This window comes from Rhinopithecus bieti, unplaced genomic scaffold (assembly GCF_001698545.2).
Source record: "Rhinopithecus bieti isolate Rb0 unplaced genomic scaffold, ASM169854v2 scaffold_23816, whole genome shotgun sequence".
In the NCBI taxonomy this organism is placed as follows: domain Eukaryota; kingdom Metazoa; phylum Chordata; class Mammalia; order Primates; family Cercopithecidae; genus Rhinopithecus; species Rhinopithecus bieti.
In genome coordinates, this window is record NW_016811019.1 from 611,780 (window position 1) to 627,256 (window position 15,477).

Genomic DNA, 15,477 nt, shown 5'->3' on the forward strand with positions numbered 1-15,477 from the left:
ATGAAATAATAGCAGAAAACTTCCCAAGTCTTGGGAGAAAGATGGACATTTAGACCAAGGAAGCTCAAAGAATCTCAAACAGATTCAACGCAAACAGATCCTCACCAAGACACGTTATAATAAAATTGACAAAAGTTAAAAAAGAAGAAAAAATTTTTAAAAGCGGCAAGAGAAAACTGTCAAGTCACAAATAAGGGAATCTCCGTTAGACTAACAGCAGATTTCTTAGAAGAAACCTTACAGGCTTTGCAAACTACTCATCTGACAGGGGATTAATATCTAGAACATACAAGGAACTGAAATATCTTAACAGGAAAAAGACAAACTATCTGATTTAAAAATGGACAAACAGCCAGGCGTGGTGGCTCACGCCTGTAATCCCAGCACTTTGGGAGGCCGAGGTGGGTGGATCATGAGGTCAGGAGATCGAGACCATCCTGGCTAACACAGTGAAACCTCGTCTCTACTAAAAATACAAAAAATTAGCTGGGCATGGTGGCAGGCGCCTGTAGTCCCAGCTACTTGGGAGGCTGAGGCAGGAGAATGGCGTGAACCCAGGAGGCAGAGCTTGCAGTGAGCTGAAACCATGCCACTGCACTCCAGCCTGGGCAACAGAGTGAGACTTCGTCTCAAAAAAAACAAAACAAAACAAAACAAAAAGGCAAATAGCCAGGTACAGTGGCTGACATCTGTAATCTCATCACTTTGGGAGGCCAAGGTGAGAGGATCAAGTGATCCCAGGAGTCTGAGACAAGCCTGGGCAACATAGTGAAACCCCACCTCTACAAAAAGTACAAAAAATTAGCCAGACATGGTGGCATGTACCTAGAGTCCCAGCTCTCCAGAGGGCTGAGATGGGAGAATCACCTGAGGTCAGGAAGCTGAGACTGTGGTGAGCTATGACTGCACCACTGCATTCCAGCCTGGGTGACAGAGTGAGAGATCCTGTCTCAACCAAAAAACAACAACAACAACAAACGAAAGAGAAGAAGAGAAAGGAAAGGAACAGGAGGGAATGGGAGGAGAGGGGAAGGAAAGGGCAGAAGGACAGGGAGGGGAGGGGCAGGGAGAGGAGAGGCAGGGAGAGGAGGGGAGAGGAGGAAAAGGAGGAAGGAGGGAAGGAGGGAAGGAGAAAGGGAGGGAGGGAGGGAGGGAAAGAAGGGAAGGAAGAAAGGGAGGAAAAGAGGCAGGGAGGGAGGGAGGGAATCTGAACAGATGTTTTTCAAAAGAATACATATAAATGGCCAACAAATATATGAAAAAATGCTCAACATCCCTAATCCTCAGAAAATACAAATCAAGACCACAGTGAGGATGTAGAGAAAAGGGAATTCTTATACACCATTGGTGGGAATGCAAACTAGTACAGTCACAATGGCGAATAGTATGGAGGGTCCTCACTGAAAATGAATTACCATATGATCCAGGAATCCCACTACTGGGAATTTACCCAAAGGAAAGGAAATCATTATATTGGAAAGACATCTGCACTCCCATATTTACTGCAGCACTATTGACAATAACCAAGATACAGAATCAGATACAGAATCAATCCAAGTGTCCAACAACAGATGAACAAATAAAAAAAATGTGGTATATACACACCATGGAATATTATTCAGCCATAATAAAGAATGAAATCCTGCCATTTGCAGCAACATGGATGGAATTTGGAATTTGAGGACATTATGTTAAGTGAAGTAAGCCAGGAATAAAAAGGTAAACACCACATATTCTCCTGTATCTGTGGAAGTTAAAAAAAAAAAAAAGTTTATCTCATGAAAACGAAAAGTAGAATAGCAGATACTACAGACTAGGAAGGGTAGAGGGAAGGGAGGAATAGGGAGAGATTTGTTAAGGATTCAAAATCACAGCTAGATAGGAGGAAGAGGTTCTAGTGTTCTATACCAGTTCAGGATGACTATATAGTTAAAAATAATATATAGTTTCAAATAGCTAGAAGAATATTGAATGTTCCCAACACAAAAAAAGATAAATGTTTGATATGATGAATATATTAATTATCCTGATCTGATCACCATACATTGTATGTGTTGAAACATCCCCATGTATCCAATGAATATGTACAATTATTGCCCATTTAAAATAAATAAATAATAAAAGTAAAAAGAAAATTCTGTATTCTGAATAACAGAGAAAGATATATATATTTTTTAAATTGAAAAGAGCCTCAGAGACCTGCAAGACAATACTGAAAGGTCTAACATTCATGTCACTGAAATCACAACAGGAAAGGAGAAAGATATTGGTACAGACAGAGGATTTAAAGAAATGATTACTGAAAACTTCCCAAACTTGGTAGAATATATTAACCTATAGATTTACAAAGATCAGCAAATCCCAAACAGGTTAAACTCAAAGAAATCTATGCCTAGATACATCATAATCAAGTGGCTGAATATCAAGATAGAAAAAAAAATCTTTAAAAGCAGCCAGAGAAAAACAATGCATTATATATAAATCATAATTCAAATGACTGTGAATTTCTCATTAGAAACCATGAAGGCTAGAAGGCCATGAAATAACATTTTAAAGTGCTGACAGGGCAGAATTGTCAACCCAGAATTCTAGGTCCAGTGAACATATTATTCAGAAATAAAGGCAAAATAAAGAAATTCTCAAATGAAGGAAAACTAAGAATTTGTCATTACTAGAGCTTCTCCAAAAGAAATGCTAAAGGAAATTCTTTAGGTGGAAGGAGAATAAAAGCTGGACTTCAGCAACAAAGGAAGAGCAACACAAACAATAAATGTCTGTGTAAATATAACAGATTATGTCTTACCCTTTAAGTTCTTAAAAATACTTGTGGCTATTGGAAGCAAAAATTATAACCTTGTCTAGTAGAGTTTTCAATGTATGTAAATGTAATTCATATGTCAATTATAACGTATGGCTGGAAGATTTCCACATATTACTTAAGGTAGAAAAATATTAACTTTAGGTACACTGTGAAAAGTTAGGTATGTATATTGTAAGCCCCAGAGAAACCCCTAAAAGCTATATGAAGAAATATAGCCAAAAAGTCAATAAAGAAATAAAAGGAAATACTAAAACTCTAAATAATTTGAAAGAATCCAGAGGAATAAGAAACAGATGAGACAAACAGAAAACCTACAATACAATGGTAGAGTTAAATCCAAACACATAAATAATTACATTAAATGTAAACATGTAAACCACCTAACAACCATTAGGATGGCTGCTATATGAAACACACACACAAACAAATCCCCAGAAAATAAGTATCAGTGAGATTATGGAGAAATTAGAACCTTGTTCACTGCTGGTGGGAAAGTAAAATGATACAGCTGCTATGGAAAACAGCATGACAATTCCTTAAAAAAAATAAAATGGGAGTGACACTACACACACACACCCAGAAAAACTAAAAATGGAAATACTCTATGATCCATAAAAATGGAATTCCATTTCTCGGATATACACACAAAAGAAATAAAGTGGGTACTTCACACTCATGCACACTCATGTTATATTTGTATACTCATGTTCATAGCATTATTTGCAACAGCCAAAAACTGGAAGCAACCCGAGCGTCCATCAAAGGATGAGTGGATAAACAAAATTTGCTATATACAGCTGACTCTTCCACAACAGGAGGTTTAAGGGTACTGACTCGTGTGTAGTCAAAAAATCTATGTGTAACTTTTGACTCCCCCAAAACTTAACTACTAATAGCCTGCTGTTGACTGATAGCCTTACTGATAACATAAACAGTTGATTAGTACATTTTGTGTGTTAATATGTGAATATACCGTATTCTTACAATAAAGTGAGCTAGAGAAAAGAAAGTACTATTAAGAAAATGATCATGAAGAGAAAATGTATTTATTTTTCATTAGCTGAAGTATCATCCTTGTCATCTTCATGTTGAGTAGGCTGAGGGTGAGAGGCAGGAGGAAGGGGTTGGTCTTGCTGTCTCAGGGGTGGCAGTGGTGAAAGAAACTCCACATAGTAAGTGGAAATGCATGATTCAAACCCATGTTGTTCAAGGGTCAACTATACATAAAATGAAATATTATTCAACCTTAAAAAGGAAGGAAATTCTGACATGTGCTACAACACAGATGAAACCTAAGGACACTATGCTAAATTAAATAAGCCGGACACAAAAGGAAAAATACTACCTGAGTCCACTTATATGAAGGTCAAATGAAGAGTTTTTGTGTAATGAGTACAAAGCTTCAGTTTTACAAGATGAAAAGTGTTCTGGAGACGGATGCTGCTGATAGCTGCACAACAATGTGAATGTCCTTAATGCCATTGAACTATACACTTAAAAATGGTTAAGATGGTAAATTTTATGCTATGTGTATTTTACCAAAAACTTTAAAAAATACATTAAATGTAAATTATCTAAACACCAATTAAAAAGCAGATTGTTAGATTAGATTCAAAAAAAAGAAGATCAAGGTTTCTTTCTAAAAGCAATCTACTTGAAATACAATAATATAGATAAGCTAAAAAGTAAAAAGTAAAAGTAAAATGATGAAGACTGCAAAGAGAATGAAAAGACAAGCCCCAGACTGGCAGAAAATATCTGCAAAATACTTATGTGATAAAAAGACTAATATCCAAAATAAAGAACTCTAAAAACTCAACAAATGCCACAATTTAAAAATAGGCAAAAGATCTAACCAGACACCTTACCATCCACAGACAGCAAGTAAGCATATGAGAACATGCTCAATATCATATGTCATTAGAGAATTACAAATTAAAACAACAAAACACTACTTCACACCTATTAGAATGGCCAAAATCCAAACCACACATAGCACCAACTGCTGATGAGAATATGGGACAAACGAGAACACTGTTGGTGGGAATGCAAAATGGCACAGCAACTTTGGAAGGCAGTTTGGCTCTTACAAAACTAAACCTACCCTTTCCAAATAACCCAGCAATCATGATGATACTTGAGTTGAAAACATGCCACAAAAAAAAAACAAAAACCTGCACCTGTGTAGCAGCTTTATTCATAATTGACAAAACCTGGAAACAACCAAGATATGCTTCAACAGGTGAATGGATAACAGACTCTGGCATATCCATACAACAGAATATTACTCAGTGCTAAAAAGAAATGAGCTATCAAGCCACAAAAAGACATGAAGGAACCTTAAATGCATATTGCTAAGTGAATGAACAAATCTGAAAAGGCTACATACTCTATGATTCTAACTATACAACATTCTGGAAAGACAAAACTATGCTGACAGTAAAAATATTAGTGGTTGTCAGGGGCAGGAAGGGAGGAATGAATAGGTGGAAAACAAGGGATTTTTAGGGCAGCAAAAGTATTCTGAATGATACTGCAATAATGGTACATGGTATCAAACATTTGTCAAAGCCCATAGAATGTAAAACACAGAGTGAGCCCTAATGCAAACTATGGGCCTTAGTTAATAATGATGTATGAATATTTGCTTATCAATTGTAACAAATGCATCACACTAATGCAAGATGTTAATAATAGGGGAAATAGGGCAGGGGTTGGAGCAGGAGACGAGATGTAAGGGAACTTTCAGTATGTTATGTTCAATTTTTCTGTAAATCTAAAACTGCTTTTAAAAAGGTCTATTAAGTTTTTTTGAAACTATGCAAAGGAGTATCTATATAATAGTTCCCTTTTGTATAAACAAAGAGGGGAAATAAAATATGCATGTATAACACTTGTTTATTTTCACAAAAGAAACACCAGGTAGATAAACTAATGAGACTGGTACATGGTAGAGGGGTTGGGGCACTGACACTTCTCTGGATCTAACTTGTTGGCATGGTTATGACTTTTGTGACTATGTTACTATTTTACATACTACAAAAAAAATCAACAAAGATAGGAGGAACATTAAAACCTAACATGAACTAAAACAAAAATAAACTAAATTTTGTTTCAAAGAATAACATAATCAGAGTAAATGGTGGTGGAGAGGGAGACTAAGCCAAGTAACTTTTGAAAACAATATTTACACTATATGTCCTCAGACTAAAGACAAAAAACACTAACTAGAGTTCAAATTTTGAACTCGTTAGTAGGGGGCATTTTTTGTTTCTTTGTTTTGGTGATATGGGTTAATTCTTATTTAGTACTTCATATGTATTTGGGGAATTAAAAAATTCCACAATATATATGAAGGATAATAAGAGACATAATTCTCCTTGTTGAAGAAGGAAATTGTATTAGTTCATTCTTGCACTGCTATAAAGAAATACCTGAGACTGGGTAATTTATAAAGAAAAGAGGTTTTAATTGGTTTATGGTTATGCAAGCATGGCTCGGGAGGCCTCAGGAAACTTACAATCATGGAGGAAGGTGAAGAGGAAGCAGGCATGTCTTACATGGCAGGAGCAGGAGGAAGAGAAAGCAAGGGGAGGTGCTATACACTTTTACACAACCAAATATTGTGAGAACTCACTATCACAAAAACAGTGAGAGGGATGTCTGTCCCCATGACCCAATCACCTCCCACCAGGTCCTTCCTCCAACATTGGGGATTAAAATTCAACATGAGATTTGGGTGGGGACACACATCCAAACCATATCAGAAATTAAATATGCTAAATGAATTTTGTGGGAGGCTATTGTTTTGGACTGAGCTCCTGTCCAAAGATCAGACCAAACCAGAATAGAGTCACTCATATTAAGTGCAAGGTAATCACAGTGAACTTTGAAATAAGCCAATTAAAACAAAATGAAACAGGAGACTCACAGCAACTAATCAGAAGGGGACTCAGCTTGTCTGAACTAGCATAAGGAAGTCTCCCTCTGTTTTAACCGTGTAAGAAAGTAACCTGAGGTAACTGATGCTAATAATCCCCTTTTGTTCCATTTCTGCTTTCTGCAGCCCTTTTCTGCTTGTAAAGCCAGCCTCCTCTGTGCAACTCATCAGAATATCCATTCTGTATTATGGAATAAGATGTTGCTCCATTCTAGAATTGCCAATAAAAGCAAATCAAGTATTTGCACTAAATTTGTTGTAATTTTGACTTTTGACACATATACGGAAAGATGAAAGTCTAGAGGGGAAAAAAGCAAAATGATGGGGAAAGCTGTATCATCCAAATATTCATTGTTTAAAAAAGAATGAGGTAGCTATATTAGTAACAAAGTAGAATCTGAACAAGGACAATTACCAGGGATAAAGAATATTACATTATAATAAAATGTTCAATTCACCAAGAACTCATAACAATCCAAAATGTGATACAACTAATAGAGCTTCAAGATATATGAAGCAAAAACTGATAGAACTGAAAACAGAAACAGATAAACCCACAATTATACTTGGAGATTTTGATACTTCTCTCTCAGTAACTGGTATAAGTAGACAGAAAATCAGCAAGGATATGGAAGACCTGAACAACACGAGCAATCAATGTGATATAACTGCTACTAATAGAACATTCCACTCAATGACAACAGAATACACAGTTTTTTTCCAAGTGCATGTAAAACATTCACCAAGACAGATTGCATTCTGGGTAACAAAACAAACCAGAATAAATTTAAATTAATTAAAATAATACATAGTATATTCTTTGACTATCACATAATTAAATGAGAAATTGGTAACACAAAATCTGAGAAATCCTAAATATTTAAAAATTAAACAATACACATCTAAATTATTCAGGGGTCAAAGAAGAAATCTCAAGGGAAAGTAGAAAATATTCTGAACTGAATGAAAATGAAAACAACATGTCAGGCCAGGCGCGGTGGCTCATGCCTGTAATCCCAGCACTTTGGGAGGCAGAGGCAGACAGATCACAAGGTCAGGAGATCGAGACCATCCTGGCCAACACGGTGAAACCCCATCTCTACTAAAAATACAAAAAATTAGCCAGGTGTGGTGGTGGGCGCCTGTAGTCCCAGCTACTTGGGAGGCTGAGGCAGGAGAATGGCGTGAACCCAAGAGGCGGAGATTGCAGTGAGCCGAGATCGTGCCACTGCACTCCAGCCTGGACAACGGAGCAAGACTCCGTCCCCAAAAAAAAAAAAAAACATGTCAAAATGTGTGGAATACAGCTAAAGCAGTGTTTAGAAATTTTCAACATTAAATGTTTACATTAGAAAAGACAAAAGGTCTCAAACCAATAATCTAATCTTTCAGCTTAAGAATCTAAGCACAAAGCAAGCAGAAGTGTAGAAATCAGAAAACGAAAGAAACAATACCAAAAAAATCCATGAAATCAAAAACTAGTTTTTTTTAAAAAAAAAAAGATAAATAAAAAGAGACCGATCAAGAAAAAAAAAAAGAGAGAGAGAGAGGAGATACAAATTGCCAATATCAGGAACAAAAGAGGGGATATCACTAGATGAAACAGAGATTACAAACTTACAAAGATTACTAGAGTTGTGTCAATAGGACTGGGGCAATTTGAAAAGACTCTGAGAGGTCAAAAATGGTACCATTTTAGCAGTAATAAGCATCATAATAGCGATGCATTGTAATACATCAAATATATTTAAATCTATGAATTCATAATGATACCAAAGAAACTAACTCATCACCTTTGGATTGGTAAGGAAATAATTCATTAAATTCATTGAAAACTAGTTAATGAAGGCAAAGAATCTTTCATTAATCCTACCTTTCCTATATGACTTGCACTATTAGATAAGCAGATAATAGACAAAGAAATATTTCTCTTTGTAGCATTTTCCACTAATAAATGAATAAAGAATAAGATTACTTTAGAACTCACCATTCTGCAGGCTCTAATGAATTTGAGCATCAAGTATCAGTCACTGATGACATCACAATAAGGAGGATAACCAGACTTTATGTGCCTCCTAATGAGAACACACAACCACTTATGAAGTACCAAAAATAAAAGTACAAAAACCAATAATAAAACCAGAGTTAAGTCTCTAGATGAGTGCTATCCAATAGAAATACAATGCCAGCTACACATATATTTAAACTTTCTAGTAGCTGCATTATTAATAGTAAAAATAACAAGGTGGAAATTATTTTTAATAAATGTAACCCAATATATCCAAAATATTATTTCAATGCAATCAATAAAGAAACTATTAAGGGCAGGGTGCAGTTGTTCATGCTTATAATCCTTCTGGGCTCAAGCACTTTGGGATTGAGGCCAGAAGTTCAAGACCAGTTTGGGCAATACAGTAAGACCCCACCTCTGTGAAAAATTTAAAACTTAGCTGGGCATTGGTGGCATGTGCCTTTAGTCCTAGCTACTTGGGAGGCTGAGGCAGGTAAATCATTTGAGCCCAGGAGTTTGAGGTTACAGTTAGCTATGATTGTACAACTACACTCCAGTATGGGTGACAAAGCAAGACTGTCTCCTAGGAGCGGAAAAAAAAACTATTAATGAGATATTTCATATTATTTTTTGTAATGAATCTTCAAAATTAGTGTGCATTTTGACACAGCACATCTCAATTTGTACTAGCCACATTTCGAGTGCTCAATAGCTACCATATGAAACAGCACAGCTCTAGATCCAAGTACCAGTTTATGAGAAACACAAAAGATAAATGAATATAGCCTTACCATAGGGATTCAATCGGCAAAATCCAGACTGTGGGAAATTCAGTAAGTCAAAACCTGGTTTCTTCAACAAATTAATAGCAAAGAAAAAGGAGAGATTGAGGAGGAATTTGTAGATTAAGAGATTTAAATGACAAAAGAGAAAAAAAACTGAAATGTGTTTAGAAATGCACACAGGTGATAAAACTATTAAGCAAAAAAGTCATTACCATAAATGTTAGGATAGTGGTTACATTTGGAGGAAAAAAGATTTCAACTGGAGTAGAGCACAGGCAGCACTTTTGGATTGTCTAACAATGTTATTTTCTGTACCTGAGTAGTGGTTACATCTTATAAATTCATGATTAACCTATACATTTGTTTCAAGCAGTTTTCCATGTATGTGTTACATTTTATAATAAAAAGGTATTAATTCATAAATACTTGATGGAAAAAATTGATGTCATTAGATATAAATTTCCTAAACTTCACAATATTCCACTGTACCCCCAAACTTACCATCTCTATCTATACCCCTCGTTTCTGATCTTCTGGAATAAAATACTCTTACTCTTTCTTATTCAAGACCAACACTCCTTCTGGTCTCTTTTGGAATCTTGACTCATTAATATCACTCCTCTTTCCCATCTTCAATCTCCATCTTTCTATCAAGGCAATATAGGACAGCGGTAAATAACTAGGCTCTTTCGTCAGAATCCCAGGGTTCAAATCCTGGTTACGCTATTTAACTAGCTGTCTCATCTCCAGCAAGTAAAAATCTCTCTGTAACTAGCTCTCCTCATTAGCAGAAGGGTGATAACAATATCTAATTCATAGGGCCGATATCAAAATTAAAAGAGTTAACAGATGCAAAGCCCTTTAAAGGAGGCCTAGACATTTTCACTAAGTGTTAGTTGCTATCATTATTCTCACCAACCCTAGCATCTCCATTCTCTCACTGTATGAACATGCTCAGTTTTTTCACTTTTATCAAAATCTTTTCCTCAACCCTGTGTCCCTGTCTAGTTATGTGCTCATTCCTTCCCTTTTTCCTCAAAGCAACAAAGATCACCCAACTGCCACACCTCCTGGCAGCATTTTAGTACCTCTAATATCTTACTGACCTGCACTGGAGCATTTGATACTGTTGTCCATTTTGAACATAAAATCATCTCCTCGAGTTCTGTGACCCCACTCTTTTGGCTGTCCCACTTTTGAAAAGGTATGATTAGTCTCAATTGTTAGACATCCTCTACCTGCTGCTTAAACTTTGCTGTTTCTCTACTTGCCATTTTCATTTCACTTCAAAAGCTGCCTAAGTGATCTGATTTGCACTCATGGTTTGAACAATCATTTATAAGTAGCTAACCTTAAAAGTCTCTAGTTCTGAACCCTCTCAAGCTTTAGATATATTTATCTAAATGTGCGCTGAACCTGGATGCCAAAATGCCCAATACTGTATTCACTACAGACTGGGTCCTCCCTCTCATTCATTCTCAGTTAACATCCAATCACCCAGGCAGAAACCTAAGAGCAATTCCAGGCCCCTTCTTTATCCTCATCCCCAATATCCAGTTGCTGAGTCCTATTGATTCTACCTCTAAATTTCCTAGAAATGATCTTTTTCTCACCATCCCTACTATACCTTCCCCAGTCACGGCCTACAGCATCTCTTACCTGGAATACAGGAACAATATATAAAGTCTTTACTGACCTCTAACGCTACTTTCTTCCTTACTTTGCTTTATTCTAAAGTAAACTAGAAACACCCATAGTTGCCTAAACTTGTTTGCCTGCTTCTATGCCTTTCTACTGTTTCCCCTGCCTGGAGTGTTCTTCCCTGATTTTTACTGCATTTTTTCATTTTTTGAGATGCTGTTAAGATAACTTATCCACAGGGGGGAAAAAAAGCCTTCCATGAATTACTAGGCTGGGTTAAGTTCCTGTATTAGTCTGTTTATACATTGCTGTAAGAGAACTACCAGACACTGGATAACTTACTTATTTTTGAGACAGAGTCTTACTCGTCACCCAGGCTGGATTGCAGTGGCATGATCTCAGTTCACTGCAACCTCCACTTCCCAGTTCAAGTGATACTCCTGCCTCAGTCTCCTGAGTAGCTGGGACTACAGGCTCGTGTCACCACGCCCGGCTAATTTTTTTTTTGTATTTTTTAATAGAGACGGGGTTTCACCATGTTGGCCAGGCTGGTCTCGAACTCCTGACCTCAAGTGATCTGCCCACCTTGGCCTCCCAAAGTGCTGGGATTACATGCATGAGCCACTGCACCCAGGCAATACTGAGTAATTTATAAAGAAAAGAGGTTTGATTGACTCACAGTTCCACAGGCTATATAGGAAGCATGGCTGGGAAGGCCTCAGGAAACTTACAATCATGGCAAAGATGCAGGAGAAGCAGGCACATCTTACGTGGCCAGAGAAGGAGGAAGAGAGAAAGTGGGAGGTGCTACACACTTTTAAACAACCAGATCTTGTGGGAATTCCTTCACTATCATGAGAACAGCAGGGGGAAGTCGGCCTCCATGTTCTAATCGCCTCCCACCAGGTCCCTCCTCCAACACTGGGGATTACAATTCAACATGAGATTTGGGTGGGGACACAGACCCAAACCATATCAGTTCCTTTCCTCTATGCTCCCACAGCACCTCAACCAAACCATTATCATTGTATTTAACCAAATTTATTCTTAATTTTTCTTAATATGTCTTTTACTGAACAGTTATTTCCAAGGGCAGACACTGTGTTTTACTTAGCTTTGTAACTTCAGTGTCTATCATACTTGGCAAATGGTAGGTAGTTACTATATCTTGTTGAAAGGAAGTCATTACTTTCCATTTCATATATTACTGCCAAATTAATATTTCTAAAATTATATTTTCATCATGTCATGGTGCTGTTCAAAAACACTGTCACACGATAAAGTACAAATATCTTTACACTTGTCCTCCATTATAAGACCCCAAACTACCTATAGAGCATTATCTTCCACCATAATCCCTTGTATTTACTCTTGATTCTAAACTGGTCTACTCAGTTTTCCAAACTGTTTTTTACCTCTAACTCTTCAAACCATTACAACTCATAAAAATGTTGGCCCTTTAAATTCAACTTACTTGGCAAGTTACTAGCAATTAATCTATGATGCTATGCGATATTAAAAGCATTGTTGTGATGCACACCTAAATGGAATGGTCACTAGTAACTTCCATATCATCAGCAGATGAGTGGCAGGAAAAGGCCTAGATAACTTTTGTTCAACTTATAAAATATATCACAAACACAAGAAAACATTAAACTTTTATTTTCCATTTTACCCACCTCTTTTCCTCCAATCTTGCCTTCCTTTACCTTCCATGGCTTGAAGCTCATCAGAGAGGAGAAGAAAAGGACTAGCTGACACATAATTTCTTTCCCTGAAGCAAACAGATGAAGTTTGCTTCATCTGTTAATCAAAATACTACCTTGAAAAGATTCTAGACAACCAGAATTCCAGTAAGAAGGAGAAATTTCAGTAGGAAAATCAGGATGTCTTATGACCCAAGTGGTCCTACACAGACCAATCATTTGTTCTGGAACAAGAGGAGCTGTCAGGAAAACAGCTGGCATTAAGTCAAGGAAAGGTGAAAGAAAGCCCGACTCCATCACCTCCAAGCACTCTGAAGGTAACTCTTGCTCCTATAGAGGAGGATGGGACCATCTGTGCAAAATCTTGCAAAGAACTCTTTAATTCCCTGTGAGTTCTTCTATCTAATATACTGGCCTAATGGAAGGAAAATAAGGGTAGGAGGGCAAAGGTAGGAGAGAACAAAAGGATTACATCTAAGTATTCAAAAATCTCAAAATCATTTGTAAAAATAATACAACACTAAGCATTCCCACTGAGAGGCTTCTATTGTGATAATCAAGCAAACTACCAAGTTTCAGGGTCAGTTCTTAAAACAGAGAATACTATTAAAGTAGCCAATATTTATGCAACTTTGCATTAATTATTTATCATCTATACAACTCTGTCAGCTGATCTAGCTGAACAGTTCCATAAAGGAACCCCCTCATTGTTACTATCTTCAGCATTCTTCTCTTGGGCTGGTTTTATTTCCCAGGGAAGACTCTGCTACTCTCCTGTCTGGAGATTTTTGCCTTCTGAAAGCAGCTTTTCAGTCCCCAACTCTTAAATAGGAGCAGAAAGCAAAGAATTACCAAATATTTGAGGAAAACTTGTAATACTAAACAGGAACCAAAACAAACAAGAAAAGCAACCTGGAGGAAAAAGGGACTATGCAAGGAAAAAAAAAACAAAGAAAAAATCATCATGAATACCCTCAGAGAGATTAGCTGATCTTGCACCCATGAAACAAAAACAAAATGCTACTTAAAAAATCAAGAGAACTCCAAATGGCTCTTAAAACCTAATACCGAAGTAAAAATCAGGAAGGAATAATAGAACAGTGTAGAAGGGCCAAGATCTGAATAACATAGTTTTAGAAATGAAAAATTAACTCAAGAAAATTTCTCAGAATAAAAGGCATGATTTTCCAGAGTAGAGAGGCCCAATAAAAGTGTAACATTTAGACACACACCCAGACAGGCCTATGAAATTCCAGAGCATCAGAGGAAAACTGAAAATTACAAAAGCCTTAGAAGGAAACAAAATCAGGACAATGAAACAATAAGCAGAAAAGCACCAACTTCTCAGCAGCAATACAGGATATAAATGAGAAAAGTCCAGATACAGGATTCAGTACAAGAGAAAGGTGAAGGATGTTAGCCCCTCCTCGCCAAAAAAAAAAAAAAAAAAAAAAAGCTATGCAAGACCTTGGTGTACACCAATGCAAAATTCCAGGAGACATCTTCTCAAGAAAAAGAAATGCTAGAATACCTTACACGTTTGGTGATACTAAGAAGAGAGTTGGGGCCAGGTGCAGTGGCTCATGCCTGTAATCTCAGCACTCTGGGAGGCTGAGAGAGGTGGATCATTTGAGGTCAGGAGTTCGAGACCAGCCTGATCAACATGGTGAAATCCCACCTCTACGAAATAAAAATAAATAAATAATAGCTGAGCGTGGTGGCACATGCCTGTAATCCCAGCTACTTGGGAGGCTGAGGCAGGAGAATCATTCGAACCCGGGAGGTGGAGGTTACAGTGAGCCGACATTGCGCCACTGCACTCCAGCCTGGGCAATAGAGCGAAAATTCATCTCAAAAAAAAAAAGAGAGAGAGGGAGAGAGTTGGATTGCTGGGGATGAACTGAGGAACAAACTAGTTTTTAAAATTACTTTTTTGAGACAGAGTCTCACTCTGTCACTCAGGCTGGAGTGCAGGTGCTGTGATCTTGGATCACTGGAGCCTCAAACTCTCGAGCTCAAGTGGTCCTCCCACCTTAGCCTCCTGAGTGGCTGAAACTACAGGTGCATGCCACCAAGCCCGGCTAATTTTTTAATTTTTCTGTAGAGACAGGGTCTCATTATGTTACCCAGGCTGGTCTTGAACTCCTGGGCTCAAGGATACTTCTGCCTCCGCCTCCCAAAGTGCTGGGAATAAAGGCGTGCTTGGCTCAAACTCATGATTATACATAAAAAAACAGGTAAATAAGTACAACGAAGACTATTATTAACAAAAAGGTGTACAAGAAAGGAAACATCATCATATTATACTAAATAGTTCCACTGTCAATAATTTTTGCATAGTCATAATCATGCAAATACTGAATCATGCAAATCTGACCAAAATTATAACCAACTGGGAGGATGAGAAGACAAGAAGTGTGAAATGTGTGGTGAGGGCAGACATGACTATATTTTAAATGGTGGGAAATCAAAAGAAAATGACTAAAACTGGAAAATAAAAAGCAGCCATCTAAGAACAGTATTTAGAAACATCAAATAACCAGCTACAGGTAATGAAAACAATTGGCTCCTGG